At 34.9% G+C, this 16,452-nt stretch overlaps 1 non-coding gene across 1 annotated transcript; it reads right to left on the minus strand.

Moving 5' to 3' along the window:
- Positions 1 to 222: 222 nt before the first annotated feature.
- On the minus strand, positions 223 to 417 carry LOC115293135. The gene has a single exon (XR_003909384.1). It is a non-coding gene; the product is annotated as a U2 spliceosomal RNA (small nuclear RNA).
- Positions 418 to 16,452: the final 16,035 nt, after the last annotated feature.

Genomic DNA, 16,452 nt, shown 5'->3' on the forward strand with positions numbered 1-16,452 from the left:
TGTTCAGGTGGTAGGAATGGAGAACAACTGTTCCCTCTCTTGGTTTCCAGGTGGACAGGCATACACAAGCCATGCTGGCCATCATGGGATTAAAGTAAAGGTCTCTCGGATGATTTGTTGGTAAGAGTAGCTGGATTGGTTTAGCAACATCTAGGAACTCGGTCTCCTTACAACAAAAGCCTCAAACTAGCTCCTTAGGAGAACAAAAGAAAGGGGGGCGGGAATAACTGGCTTTTCTCTTTTTCTTCTTTTTTCTATCAGAATGCATGGTGAAAGCCAACTCCTTCTGGCCATGAAGGAGACAATTAAACCGATCACACAGAATGGAAATAGAAGGCTGAGGGATTTAGGTTAACTATATTAAACTGATAAGAACAGATACTGCACTTGATCTTAGCCAAAAGGCCGAGAAGCGATTAGGTTAACTATAAAAGTATGCTGAGTGAGAGGCCAATTGACTTAGAACACATTGAAAAGTGTTTGTGCAATTTCTTTTCTAGAGGTTCTTAAAAAAACTGAACAGATAGATATATTTTAAATGTGTTTCAGAGTTTTTCTATTGTAGTCTAGGGAAAAAAATCTTCTTCAGACCAATTCCTATCATTTTTGAGTACCTAAGTTTTACCATGTTTTTCATTTCAAATCCTTAAGGTTAAATTTTCTAAATGTACCTGGGATTTGTTTCAATCAGGTATGGTATAGCAGCAGGCATGAAAATGATGGTCTTGGAGGAAGAAGTTGATGTGCACAGATCCATAGAGGCAGGTGGAAGGCTATGCTATGCAGCTTCACAAGGAGAAGGTTCTGGGATGGTCAGGAGGTAGAAGACAGAGTGGGAGAGGATTGCCCTAAACTTTACTGGAGTTTTGCGGGAAAGAATGGCTGAAGCAGGGTTGGTATGCTGAACAAGTTTAGGATTGGATAGTTAGCATAATTTCAGTGGGGACTGTGGATAGTTACCTAGTACCTGGCCATAGGGTAATTAGACAGAGGATTATTGGCTTGGTGTGGGAGAATGTGATAAAGGAGATGACTGAGGCGGTAGGCACTGCATTGACTGGTTTCTATATCAAAGTCATACTCACAGGGAAGTACTTTGCTATCTCTGGGAATTAACTAATCTCTGGGAGTAGCAGGAGCTTGGCCCCAAATACCAGAGCAACAGAGAGGAAGACTACACAGTACAAGACATTAAAAATCAGATTCAAAAGTGGTATAGGAAATAACTGGTTAAAATCGTTATAACCTTTATCTTTTGAAAATTAATTGAATATTTCTACCTAGCTTATTCATTTAGGATGCTTATAGCAGAGAAGTGACAATGGTTTAGTTCAAAATAATAACATAATTTAGAATTTGTTCTTTGTTTATGTTAGGTAAGTTTTCGTGAACTTGAAATTTTGTATGCAAACAGTCTTAGCAGTAATATTTCACCATAAAATAATTTCCATAGTATTTTCTCTGGCCTTCCATTATATTAGGTCTAATGGCCATTCTTTTCTCAGATTTTGGGGAGAGAAATATTTTTTAGAGAAAACTCTCCATGAAGACCCTTCAGGGACATATAGAGGGATTCAGAGGAAGTGTATTACCATTTTTATTCAGCCATAAACAAACTATACAGTTTTAAGACATTCAGTTCTCTATAGCTCAGTTTTCTGACCAGTAAAATGAAATACAGTCATTTTGTCTCTGACATCATGTTATGCTACTGTGATGTTGCCTATATCAGTCCAGGAGTTTTATGTTTTACCTATGAGTTTCACATTCCAAGCCATCTGCCCAACTTTTGATTTTCTTATCTGTGTCAGAGCTCCAGGTTGAACCTTTAGCAGTAATATTGAACACATAACCCCACACCTTAGGGCCAGAGTGGGTTAGGTGGACAAAAGGTTGCCCCTCACATCCAAACTAGCCATGTCTAAATCCTTTTCAGAAACGGACTGCATGTGGAGCGGGAACAGTAAAATCTAAACTTACAGCTATGAGAATCTCAGGTGCAACATTAAAATTAGGGATCAAACATATTGCTAAGCAAAGAGAAAAGGAGACCAAGGAAGGAGACATAACTGATATACAGAGGTAGAAAAGCAGGAGAGCCTTGGTTGCTGATGCTTTCTGGTTCTTTCACTGAGTCTTCTACGGATAAGATGACTTTCCACCTTGGTATCAATGGATTCCTTTGAATTCTTCTAACTACTCCCCCTACATACTTTTTGTTTATAAAACTCAGGTTTGTTTCTGTTGATTACAGCTTGGGAAGTCCTAACAAACAAGGTAAAGTACAAAGAGTAAAACACTAGGAGAGGAGAATGTCTGGGATGAAGAGGGGATTCAAATCAAGATCACATGAAGATTATAAAATGCACCTTTACTCTGGAGTTTAGAACTCGGGGATAAGGAAGTGATGGAGCATTTGAAGACTATCCCATTAAAGGTAGATGATACACTTTTTTCCCCTGTATGTTCCAAGTGGTAGCCTTGGACATATGGGTAAGAGCCATAGAAAGGCCAATTTTTACTCAGGTAAAAATCTCCTGAGCTGGCCCGTCACGATTTGTGAGTTTGCTGTTCGCTGATACACATTTAATTCAGTCAGTTGGGTTGTCCTCTTGGCAGGGATACTGTAGAGATCAAAATTTATGCAGATGGTTTGACTGTGACAATTTAAGTCTCCTTTCAATTTAGTCAATACATTAATATCTTCAGATAACAATGACCCACTGCAGTCTGGATCTATTATACCAGCATTATGTTTCATCACATTAATTAACACTTGAGAATACATTATAATATTTCTTAAGTATTCTGTAATTATAGGTGTCATCTTATAACCAGATTATAATCTTATAACCAGATTATGAATTTCAGATTTTAAGAATTTTATTTCTGTATCTTGATAGAGATATACTCAATAAATATTTCTTGATTTAAAATTGTTACAGAAAAAAGTAAGAAAAAAATAAAATTATTACAGAATCTTTGGCAAAACTTTGGAAAAATACCTCACACTTAAGAAAATGATTTCCTCAGGGCGCCTGGGTGGCTCAGTGGGTTAAGCGTAGCACTTGGGCCCAGGTCATGATCTCACAGTTCAGTTTTTGAGTTGGAGCCCTCACTTGGCTCTTTGCTGACAGCTCAGAGCCTGGAGCCTGCTTCAGATTGTGTCTCCCTCTCTCTCTGCCCCTCCCCAGCTCACATTCTGTCTCTCTCTCAAAAATAAATAAACACTTAAAAAAAGTAATAAAAGAAAATGATTTCCTCAAGTGATGCTATCCCTGTTGCTATTTCCCCCTCCTATATGCTTCCTCAGAGAACACAACCTCTATTAATAAAATCAGCCTCCTTCAAGTAAGTCACTTACTCCAAGTTGTTGACAAACTTGTGTCTTGGGCTGTTGAACAATATTACAATAGTCAATTAGCCCAAAGAGTAACATTTTTAACTGTATGTTTTTCTCTTGGGTCTTTGAGAGTAAAGATAAGAGTCATTTAAAGTCATTTAAGTTCAATTTTGTTTTCATTAACTCCCTTTAATTGCAAAAAGCTCTGCTGTAGCATTAAAGATGAGTCCCAGAAGCTCTGTGTACACTCTGAATGGAGGTATAAATAATAGCCTCCAGCACTTATGGACTGTCTCCATGCATTAAAATATGGCCTCAATGTGACATGAATTGTGTGGACTGCTATGTAGAAGTGGATTGATATTTTTCTTTAAGTAATGAGATACAATTCCTGTCATATTTATAAGCTCATTAAATGCCTGCTGGATTTAATTTTGTATTGTTTCCCTCTGGTTCTTGACTTTTTAAAAAATGATTTTAAAATTTAGTTTTAATTAGAAAAATAACTCATGGAATATTATTTTTCCATTTAAAAATATTAAACCAAAAGACTGCATACCTACTTGAAAATCCCAGTCTCCCCCTTCCAGATAACCACCTTATAAATATTATCTTCTGTATAATTTAGGGACATAAATGCATATAGAAAACTGTTTTCTGTTTATTTGCATAAATATGGTGGATATTTTTCTGTAACTTTCTACAGTTTCCTTAGGAATTGTTTTATATCTCAATGTTTTCATGTTACTTTTTGTTGCTGCATTATACTTCAACATGTGGCCTATGATAGGTTGTTTAGCCGTTTTACTGATAGAAATTCTGATTGTTTTTTTTTTTTTAAATTTTACTGTACTTGCTCTCATTTGCAAATACCTACATAATTATCTGGAATAGATATGGCTGAGTTATTGGGTCCCCATCTTTTGGATATTAACACTTGGCCAATGTTGCTATATTAATTAAACTTCTACCGTTAGGAAAGGAATGTATTGTTCTTACTACATCCTCAGAAACATTTGATGTAGTCTAACTTTATCGTTTTTGTCAATCCAATGGGCAAAAATAGCTCATTATGCTTTAATTCATGTTCTCTGTTCTGTGAATTTACTGACAGTAAAGTATCTTATCTGTCCCTCGTCTTTTTTTTTTTCATTTTTATGTATTCTGGACATATTTTATTTATCTCTTGAACATATTTTCTCTTGTTTTCCATTTACCTTTTAACTTCATTTAAGGTGAATCTGGTCATGCAGAATTTTAAATTTTAGATGTAGCTTAAAGTTTTTCTGCACAATTTTGCATTTAATGTTTGGTTTTTGAAGCTTTTCTTGACATGAAGGACATAAATAAATTAACTTATGGTTTAGTTTAATGTTTCTACAATTCTTTTCAAACTTTTCTCTGTAGAAACAATCCATAGAGAGTTTATTTTTGTGAATAGTGAGATGATCTGATTTTATCTTTTCATGTATGCATGAACTAGGTTGTTAACCATATTGATTGACCATTTTACATTCTTACTGATGTGAAATACTTTTATTATCTATTAAATACAAATAAATGCGCAAGTAATTTCTGTCTGTTCCATTGATATATTTGTCTGATATTCAATGAAACCAAAATATGTTTGGCGTTTTGTTATTTTATAGCCTGTTTTAAATTTCAGTAGAACAAATTTTTTCTCCTTTTTCTCTTCAAAACTCTTTTGGCTTGACTTTCACATTTTTTCTCTTGGAGTAAATTTCATAATTAATTTGCCAAGTCTTGTGTAAAAGTATATTCAGAGTCTTATTGAGTTTGCGTGGAGAATTGATGTCTTTATAATACTGAATATTTTTCCAGACATATTCTATATCTCCATTTAGTTTATACCTTTCTAATATCCTTCATTTGAGTTTTATATTATTGAATCTTTCCTTTTAGATGTATTGCTATGAGTTTTTAAAAATATATTTTGTTGCTATTTTAAGTGGATTCCTGTTTTAGTAATATATTTACAAATTTATTCCTATCACATAGGAAACTCACCAATTTTATATTTATCCTGAAGTTAGTTACTTGATTGAAATATTATATTAGTTTTTTTTCTTAGATTTGTAAACAGAGTAGCATATTAGAAAATATAATTTATTTCTCCTATTTCTACCCTTGGTGTTTTTTTTGTTATTGTTTGTTCTTCTGTTTTTGGTCTTAGTGCATTGTGACACACCATTTCCTTGAAGGTTTCTGAATTTAGAATGGAAAGTCATTGGTACCTCTTTTCCTTAGCTTTGAGTCAACAGAATTTCTGGAACTCAATATGAGGCACATATATTTCTCTACCCTGGAGCAGTTTACATGATATAGGATATATATATATGTATATATATATGGTTTGGTAGAACTTGACAGTAATAACTTGCATTTTCATGTGTGGTTTTGAGAGTATTTATCTGTACTTTTTAATTTTCCATAGTGAGTGCATTGTTTATGCTTTATGAGAGAGCTTCTTTATTTTTGTAAAAGTTTTGATTTTAGATATAATTTCAAATTTACTGGTATAAAGTTGTTCAGGATAAATCTATATATCTTTGAAAAAAATCTCTGGATATAGATAGTTCTCCCTATAATTCATAAATTGTTGTTGAAGGAGGTTATCCAAAGGATGTGACCAATAGTTGACTTGTGAGTGATGCTCAGGCAATTGGAACTTTTTACCCTTTCCCTGTCTTTGGAATGTACATTTTGCTCATGCTTCCCCCAATGGAAGCCATTTTCAAAGTCTCTGCCTTGAGAGAGCAATGTATCGTTGAGACTATCTGGAAGGTATACATGACTAAACCCAGTTAAGGTTTCTATATAAACTTTTTATGTTTTTGAGAGGTGGGATGGGTCAGAGAAGGAGAGGCAGCATTTTAAGCAGGCACCATACCCTGCACAGAGCCTGATGGACCATGAGATCATGACCTGAGTCAAAATCAAGAGTTGGATGCTTAGCCGACTGAGCCACCCAGGTGTCCCAAGGCGCAGAGGCTGGAGGGCATATGTGGAGATCTGCTGGTCTTGCAGCCACCCGAGAGAAGCCATGCCCATAAGTAAGCTCTCTTGCTCATTAAACTTGTCACCAACTGATCCAGAGTGATCTGCCTTTTTTGTGGTCTCTCCATGCTCTGTGTATGGGGCCCAACTAGAACCAACAATTATTCATTCCATTTATTTTTATTTAAAAAAAATCAAACTTGCTGAAAGTTTATATATATTATCTAGTGGTTACTAGAGCCAGCTTGTATTTGAGGAAGTCATGATCATATTCTCCATTGCTCTTTCCTCCATGTTCTCTCTTACCTCATTCACCTTTACCCTCTAATCTCCCTTTGATCATCTTCCTTCTATTTTCCCTCCTTTATATTTGGGAATATTGGATTTAATTGGGTGCAGCAACTCCCATAGTGTCCCTTCACCCCTACTTTAAAATATTTCTTGCAAGTCTTTAGGATTAAATATATAGTAGCTTAAGAGTAATCTATGTAAAATGTCTTTTATGGTTTATGGAACTTTGTTTTTTGAAAATTGATGAGGTTGTGAGTTTTTTAAATTGTTGCAAGGGAATTACAATAATTGGTATTTTTAGTTTTTGTGTCCTCCAAATAGATATATAAATCCTTCTCCTTTCATTATTTTCTCTCTTGTCTCCTTTTGCTGATTATTGTTATTGTTATTTTTATTACAAATAAATGACTTCTTGCATTTCTGGGTCTCTAGTCAATATCAATTATTTTTATACTGAAATGAAACCCAAAAAATAGTCTAAGAGTTAGGACTTTCTTTTGTAGGCACTACCATAATAAATTTTTTATTCTTATTATCCCCAGATGTCTTTGTTTTATTCCAAATATTTAAATACTAATTATTTAGAGGAAATCATAAATATTTGGGGAAATGCTATTGATAAAATCGCACTTCTAAAATACACATTAAATCATCTGAAAAACTTAGATCAGTGAATAGAGAAATTCTTTTTCTTTCCTCATTATTGGGCATTTTTAGTGAAAAGTCTTCAAAATATACACTTCTTTGGGGGGAGACAGAGTATAAGTGTGAGCAGGGGTGGTGGAGGGGCAGACGGAGAGGGAGAGAGACAATCTTAAGCAGGTTCCATGCCCAGCACAGAGCCTGACATGGGGTTCAATCTCCTGACCAACTGAAATCAAGCGTCTGTCACTTAACCGACTGAGCCACCTAGGCACCCCTGTCGGTCTCTACATTTAAAACATGTGTGATAAAGAAAATATATTTATAAATCCTATAGTCATATGACTGAATTGCAAAATTCAAAGGTTTTTAATGTTTCAATAAGGAAATAGAATACTCACCTTCTAAAATTGTTAGCATTATGCACATTTTAGAAAGAGACATTTAAAAAGTTTATTTTTTTTACTTACAAAGCGCAAAGGAAGCCATTTAGTATGATAATGAAATCTTCAGAATAGACTTTACACAGTTAAATATGTGTACAGGTTGAGATAACATTCCTGTTTTATTTCAAGTTTTAAGTATCTCAGAAAAGAACTATTCATATCACACAGTCTCACATAAAATAACACCTTTTGTGAGAAGCTGTCTCTTTTCTGATGAAATGATTTCCAAAACATGTTCTGAGACATTTAACCTTAAATGTGCTTTATATATGTAAGCATATTGACTCTTCACAGCATCTTTAAATTCCTTCTTACCACTTTTTAATATACAGTTCTAGCATGCCTTTTATTAAATATTAAAATAATCTAAAGTAAATTCAAGAAATGAGGCCAAATGTGTTAGCTAACAGCATTAATTCTAGTGATTCTAGAATTACAGTTAATTTCTCTGCTTTTTTATTGACTGACATAGCCTAGCTCTGTAACTGCTATTTATGTTGAAGGAGATGGTTCTCTTCTCATAAACTCCCCTCAAGCAGTGCTGATGTTTTAAATCAGAGAATGTAGAGCCACACACTGGTTCCTAGAAGTTTCTCTGTTCTGGAATCGTTAGTGCCATGTTTCTTGTGATCTCATATGACCCCACCAACAAAAATGGAAATGATGACTAAATGGTAATTTCCATGTGATTATGAGAATTATTGATGGGATCTACCTATTGGTCCAAGAAAAGTTAAAAAGACAAAAAAGCTACTACTTGAACTTGTGTGAATGGAAAAGAGAGCAAATAATCTTAACAAGGGTGGACAGTAAAAGGGAATGGATAGAAGAAGAGGGATTTCTTGAATGAGAAGCAAATGAGGTAATAGGCATCTCATTACCAAAGTAGTTCTTCCTTATGTCAGAAATCTACAATTGTAGGGATTTTATCATGGTCACCATTAGAATTATGCCATCAGCTTGAGAAGTGGAGAAACCCTTGTCATATCTCCTTTGGGGAGAAAAGCCCTAAACAAGGAAGTAAAGGTGGAAATCTATGGAGAACCCTTCAGAATTGTGCCAAGAGAAGAGCTTGTGATCTTGTAAAATAAGAAAACTTATAAAATCTAGCACAGATACTATAATGCTAGCACGTTTCAGAACCATACTGGCTCCATTGCAATGGCAGTATGAAGGACACTTCCTTATTGAAACAAGTGCCCAAAGGAATGATTTCCTGGTCTTGTTTCTGCATCAGCTCACTCTTTTACAGACTGAACGATGTTGCCTTAGCAACTGAAGAAAAATATATATTGGACACATCTGTTGTTTATCCTGCATCATTTCAAAATACAATTTGGTTGTGCTGGCATGCGAAGTGATCTTTAATTTAATGAATATACACAGTTTTCACAGACTTTCTATAAAAAGATCTATTTAAATTAGTTTTCAAGATTGTAGATTGTTAGGTGTGGAAAATAAATATCCACTGTTAATGGAATATATTAACATAATAACTGCCTGATTAAAATTGAGATGTTTATATAATGAAATCTGACCCACAAAGACAGCAAAATCACACGTACTTCTCACATTCAGCTACACTGTCAATATAACATTTAAAGAGATGTATTAGAACATATTTAGTTACTTTAATTATGTATTAAGCTTTATGCCATGTACTTCAATGACCCAGTTAATATATTATAATAGCTCTGTTCCTCTTTAGAGCTAAGTAGACCTAATAATGTAAAGTCACTTTAAAATTAAAGATGTCCTTCACTCTAAATAAATCTGATTATTAGAAAACTTGGCCTTATTGAATATGTTTATCTTACAGGAGAAGGAAGGAGATGCCTTAAAGCGTGTCAGGACCATATCAGGGGCCTCACCTAAATGACCTCACTGCCTCAGTGTCCCTAGAGACATGAATTCTATGTATGATACTTGCTGTTTTACAGAAAGGAAAGAGAGAGGACAATTTTCTCAAGCATTTTAACCCTGGGCCCTCTGGTCTACCTCTCACTTTTTTCCCAGCATACTGTGCTCTCTCTCTCACATCTGTTTTGACAAGCTGTAATTTTTAAGTGGATTATAACACTTATTGTATTTTTGGATATACTTGATTTTAAATATATTACACTACTGTTTGTTTCTGTTTTATTTGTTTAATGTTTTCTTTTGTCTTTTTTTATTCTAAGTTTTTTGCAATTATTTTTTTAAATGTCTATGTTTTGGGGGAGAGAGAGAGAAGTAGGAGGGGCAGAGAGAGAGGGAGACAGGATCAAAAGTGGGCTCTAAGCTGACAGCATCAAGCCCAAAGTGGGGCTCAAACTCGCTAAATGTGAGATCATGACCTGAGCCAAAGTGGGACCCTGAAATAACTGAGCCACCCAGGCACCCATTTGTTGCCTTTATTAACTTTGAGCTTGTACAGTTGACCCTTGCCCAGCATAGGGGTTGAACAACAACACTGAACAATCCCTGTTCAGTCAAAAAAATCTGCCTATAACTTTTGGCTCCTCCCAAACCGGACTCTAAGCTTACCAATGACATGAATAGTCAATTAATGCGTCTTTGGTAGGTTGTAAGTATTATACACTAGGTTCTTACAATAATCCCTTTCCTTCCTTCCTTCCTTCCTTCCTTCCTTCCTTCCTTCCTTCCTTCCTTCCTTCCTCCTTCCTCTCTTTCTCTCTTTCTCTCTTTTCTTTTGTTTTGTTTTTTTTAGGCTATGTGATTCCTCTACAAATTTTTCAAGTTGTCGCAAATGTCCAAAGTATTTTCCAATATATTTATTGGCAAAAATCCACATATAAGCAGACCCATGCATTTCAAGCTTGTGTTTTTCAAGGGTCAACTGTATATGTTTTTACTATTGCTTTAGTTATTATCTTAAAGATGACAACACTTATCTCTTATTACCAAAGGCTAATGTATTTTAGTACTTCTGTACCGTTTCCAGAAAATGGATGTGTTTCTAATTTTTGTTACTTCTGCTGGTTTGTAATCAAGGTGTCTTGTCTGTTTATAAATCTGCTTACTTTTACTGGATGCCAGGCATTGTGTTTGAAAAATTATTTATAGAAATAAGATGTAGTATGGTGTTATTCTTTTTTCAAAAATCTCTTTTGTTTGCTTCAGCCTGACATCTATAATTTTTGGACAACCTGGGCAGTCTCTTTAATCCAATTTTAATGAACAAATAACTCAAAAGTTGGGATGCAGTCCCTGTGAGGCACTTGGTAGACACCTATTACATAACCTTTCAGCTTCCACCCACGCACAAGACTTTAGAAACCCCTTGTCTACTTTGGACTCGCATTCGTCTCCCTTACCCTTTCCCTCCTCCCACCAACCTGCTCAAACTTTCAGTCTCCCTATTGTCCCACGGCCCTACTGTCACTGGAATAATTGACACCTAAGAGGAAAGTGGTCTCAAGTGCTTGACTCACATTTCTGGATTTCCACTGTCTCCTTAATATTGGCCCAGTTATTCTACATGGCCTTGTTCTTCATTTCCTACAAGCATATGTCTTTAATTTTTTAATGTTTTTCTAGCTATCCTGTATTTCTAGCTGTCTGAATTACTTAGTTCATGAGTATAGGATCTCTTTTTTTTTGTTGTTTATTTAATTTGAGGGGAAAGGCCTAGGGGAAGGGGCAGAGAGAAAGGCAGAGAGAGAATTCCAAGCAGGCCCTTCACTGCCAGTGCAGAGCCTGGTGCATGGCTTGAACCCATAACCCATAAGATAATGATTTGAGCTGAAATCGAGTCAGCCACTTTCTTGACTGAGCCACCCATGTGCTCCAGTACAGGACCTCTTTTGTAATCTAAATACTATTCCAAATTTAGAGAAATACTTTTTATTTCAAAGTTTCAGAAGCACATCTAGAAATCAAATAGTTATTCCCATATAGTTATAAAGCATTTACCTTTTCTCTGAAACTGTATGGGATAAAACGAAAGTACCAGACAATTGGCCAACTTCAAAAAATATTATTCAAAATAGATTCTGGTTCTGAAATGTAAGCGAGCATTTAAAAATATGGTTTCACAAGCGAGGACGTTAGGGGAAAGCGTTTAAAGCTAATCTATGTATAAATATATATCACAGTTGAGTAGTGGTGTGGAGCTTGAAATGGGAAGCATGGGCAGAATGGCTAGACGCTGATAAATGAGGTTGGATTTCCTTATCATGTGATGGAAAAATGACATATCCAATATATGCTAAAAAATAAGTGACAAGATCCAATATATGCTAAAAAATAAAAATAATTCTGTCTTCTACAAGGAAGCAGGGAGATAAAGGAGGAGAGATTGGATGATGGGGATGACTTAGTGAGAATTGACGAAGTGGACAGTGACCTAGACTAGGCCAGTGGCAGTGGCCGTGGACAGGAGTGAATACGCTGGAGGTACATTTAGCTCATTTCATTTTTTTTCCAAGATTCTCCTTTGAATATTTTTTCTAATTCCTGGATGGCTGTAGTCTTCCTGCTTTTCAACACCTTATAAATTTATATCCATTTTTATAAGGCCGAGGTGGTTAGTGATCATCTTTCTAAATATGCATATTTTATTTATACTTCATTATGGAGCTTTCTGTGTAATTTGGTTCTCTGTTGTATTTGTGTTCTTTACTATGAAGAAGCTGCTCAAGGACAGTATTCCTAGACTCATAGGTGCATATCAGTGGTGTTTGGCATCAATGGCCAGCACATACTAGGTGCTCAGTAAATGTTCCCCAAATGAGAACTTGTAGAATTGTAAATATTTTGCTGTATTGATTGCTGTTTCTTTGAATAGTCTGTGTTAATAAGGTTTATATGCTGTTAGAAGAATGGAATTATTTTTTTATTTTAGAACGAGCGTGAATGGGGGAGGTGGCAGAGGAAGAGGAGAGAGAATGAGAATTCCAGGCAGGCCCTCACTTTCAGCACAGAGCCCAACTGGAGGCTTGACCCCATGACCCTGGGATCATGACCTGAGCTGAAATCAAGTTGGATGTTCAATGTATTACATCACCCAGGTGCCCTAAGAGTGGAATATATTTTTAAAAAGCAATACTTTTGCAAATTCATATTTAGAAATGTACTTGTATTATGTTACATTTTAATTTTAATTTTTTAAAGTTTATTTATTTTGAGACAGAACAGGCAAGGGGGGATAGAGAAAGGCAGAGACAGAGAGAGAATCCAAAGCAGGCCCCTCACTGTCAGAGCAGAGCCTAACACAGGGCTTGAACCCACAAACCGTGAGATCATGTCCTGAGCCAAAGTCAAGAGTAGGGCCCTTAACTGACCAAGCCACCCAGGCGCTCCTGATGTTACATTTTTAGAGGAAAGGGAGTAACGAAGTAGATGTACTCCTAAAGTAAAACGGAGCATTAAAATTCATGTTACTGCAGTGGTGAGGAAGCTGCATTAATTCAGTTTTGTTTTAGAGTTCAGGTTCCCCTCAGAGCCAGAGCTGTTTTGTGGGACAGCTGAATGGAAGATTGTAAACTACCATGGGGGAGCATTTACATGTCTCCAGGATCAAGATCGAGTTTCATGCTCAGTGTATGTTTTCATGCTAGAGTAACTAGGAAGACTTGTGTTTTTTATAGTAAACTTAATCTAAGCTTTTTCAGCTCAGATTTTGTTATATACTCTTACTGAATTGTAAAAAAAAAACAAAAGTCTAAGAGTCTACATGCATACATACAGATACATGTATTCATGTTTTATTACATATGTATATGTATGTTACATGTAGTATATAACATGTGTGTATATATATTATTTTTATTTATTTCTCTTTCTTTTTGACTCCTTTGGATCTTAGTTTCTGTGAATTTGAAAACTACATCCTGAAATATGCTATGATTTTTTTTCTTACAGTAAACTATAGCTTCTGTTTTTGTCAGCAGTGACCCAAATGCTAGTCATTCAGAACTGTCAACTGGGATATAATAATTTGAACTACAAACAGCCTCAATTCCTCTCTCCAGGAAACTAGTTCTGAAAGCTAATCTGACATGAATAATGCTTTATTACAAGGAAGAAAATCTTCACTCAATCTAAATTTTTTGAGTTTCCCTACTTGCTTGTTTAGTATTTGGTTGGTTGCTTGCTTGTCGTTTTTATTGTTCTCAAGGATCTGACTCTTATAAAGATTTAGCCAATGAAATTGAGCAATGTAAGTTGTTCAGTAAGTGCACCAATGGTCATCTGGTGCCCAGGATTCTTATTTGGTCTCTAAGGTGACTTTTAATTATGCTGATAGAGCTTTTGGTCTCCCTCAATCTATTTTTGGTTTATTTCTGCTTTGTGCGTTTCTGGATTAGTTTTTTAGGAACCATGTGAGAATGCTACACCAGTGGATAATAATTAGAACTGTTTTTGTTCTGTGTATGTTTATAGGGCTTGGAGAAATCCCCAGTGAATGGCTCAACTTCTTTACAATGGATCATGGGGATAATTTTAGTCTGTCTCAATTATGTTTGAGAACATCTTCATATGAGGACTTGGTAGCTTTATATGCCTTTGGGCTGACTTGTCATGCTTCTGAACCATTTTCCAGTCAAAATCAGAAGTTCTCCTCTGAAAACTCTCACATTCCTTATAGTTAGTATAACATTCTTCTATTTTTATTTTAAAACATTGACAGTCTGGTTATAGTTGTCATCAAGACTACAATCATTTTCTCTTCAGATTTTGACATGATGACTGGTCTCCCCTGATAACTCTTATTGATACTGACTTTCTTACTCTCAAGGTACAGATTTCCAGGTGTCAGATGTCACCACCATGATCAGACATTTGTCAGACTCTATCAGGGGCCTGGGCTAGGATATCCAGGAGACCTTCAATCTAGAAATGAATGACTCTGTGAAAACAGACTCTTAAGCCAAGTCTTGGCTAAAAAGAATTAATTTTATAGGATTGACTATAAATGATGTAAGAGTAATTTAATTATAGTTAATGTTATATTTTCTAATTGGCATTATTTAAAACAATTTTCTCCTTGGCCTATTTCTAATCCTCAGTTTAATGGGCCAATGTGCATATTGAAATAAAAGTCTCTTTGAATTCTGTCTTAGCCCAGCCATTGTCTCAAAATTTGGGGTAAAAAAAGATTCTATGGAAAAATCTCAATATAGTTTATAATCTAATGTTCACCAGTAGAACTTAAGAATGGTCATTGTATAGAAAGTAATGATTTTATGTGGGTTAGCTTTATCTTCAAAATGAATTAGATAAATGATCAAATGTTATAAAAGTACCTTTTTATGGAAATGTAGTTATTTGGATAGGTTCAGTTAAGATCTTTCTTTCCATCAGAATTTAATTGCATAAACCAAAATTTATAACCAGGACTATTCCAGTAATGTCACATTTTAAAATAAACATTAAAAAATACATAAACTCATAGAAAGTGGATTAGAAGTTACCAAGGACTGAGAGGAAAGTGGGATGGGGAGTAATTAGTGGTGTGGTTTTTGTTGTGGATATGGAAACGTTTTGGAAATAGTGCTGATGGTTGTACAACATTGTGTGTTTAAGTAATGCCATGGAATTACACACCTAAACATGGTTAAAATGTCAAGTTTCCTGTTATATCTATTTTACAATAAGAAAATATTGTAAAATATATCATTAAATTAAGTATAATAAGGCTATTATAAGAAACAGGACTGCTTTCCACTTTTGGAAACTGCTTCAAAGTTCTTCCAGGCAACTGATCTTACATCTATTGTCAAGTGAAAAAAAATTCAATTTAGCAATGAGTTGGATATCCTTTATTCAAGTGAAAATAGTCTATGGTTTGAGTACAATGCCTCACCAGCAGAGGAGCATTATTCCTGAGGGATTGGGGCAATTCCAGTGAAAAGATGAGCTAATCCATGAATCACAGGGCAATTCGAAACCTTTGCATTCTGAGATAAACTACATTACTGTATTTCCTTATCAAAATAAGTTTGTTTCTTCATCAAAACATCCCCAAATTTATTCAATCAAAAATTTTCTCTATTGTTGTATATTTTCAGCTATAAATACAACCTTCACTTTTTATTCAATGATTGTTCTAAAATATAGGGTCTCTTGCATAATGCTTTATTACAAATAATACAAAACAAGATAAACGATACCTTACAGTGATCACAATTTTTTCTTTTTTTTACTTAAGGACAAAAACTGCTCTGGATTTGTAGAAACTTGTTTCATTTGATACCTGTGAAAGTAACTTTTGGTTATGCACACTTTATAAAAGCATATAAATTGCCCTTTTTGGGTTTCCATAAAACCTGCAAAAATGTAACTTTGTTCCAGACTCTTTTTTTTTTTAAGCTGGAATCATGTATTTTTCTTATTTTTTCCCCCCAGATTTAGACTCTGGGAATATACTAATTCAGGTGGCCTGTTTTATATGAGGTGATATTTTGGCTTCTGTCTTATTCATGACTTTGATCTTGCATTTTTCCTTTTAAAATAGTCTAGTTCCTTTGGAATTTGTATATTTCAAAGACTAAAGGTTTCTAAAAATTCCTTTGATTTCAATTTCAGATTTTCTTTTCTTTTTTGTGACATAAGGTAGGGGTTTTAAACTTAATGTAGGTTTTTTTTTTCTTTCATCAAAGAAAGCAAGTTAGTTTTCTGTTTGTTTCTCTCGTAGGAAAGACTCAGCAGCTCTTGTTAAGAAGAAAATTAGCATTATTGGCAAATTTGCTTTTATATACATATAGT

Source organism: Suricata suricatta, chromosome 5 (assembly GCF_006229205.1).
Source record: "Suricata suricatta isolate VVHF042 chromosome 5, meerkat_22Aug2017_6uvM2_HiC, whole genome shotgun sequence".
Taxonomy (NCBI): Eukaryota; Metazoa; Chordata; class Mammalia; order Carnivora; family Herpestidae; genus Suricata; species Suricata suricatta.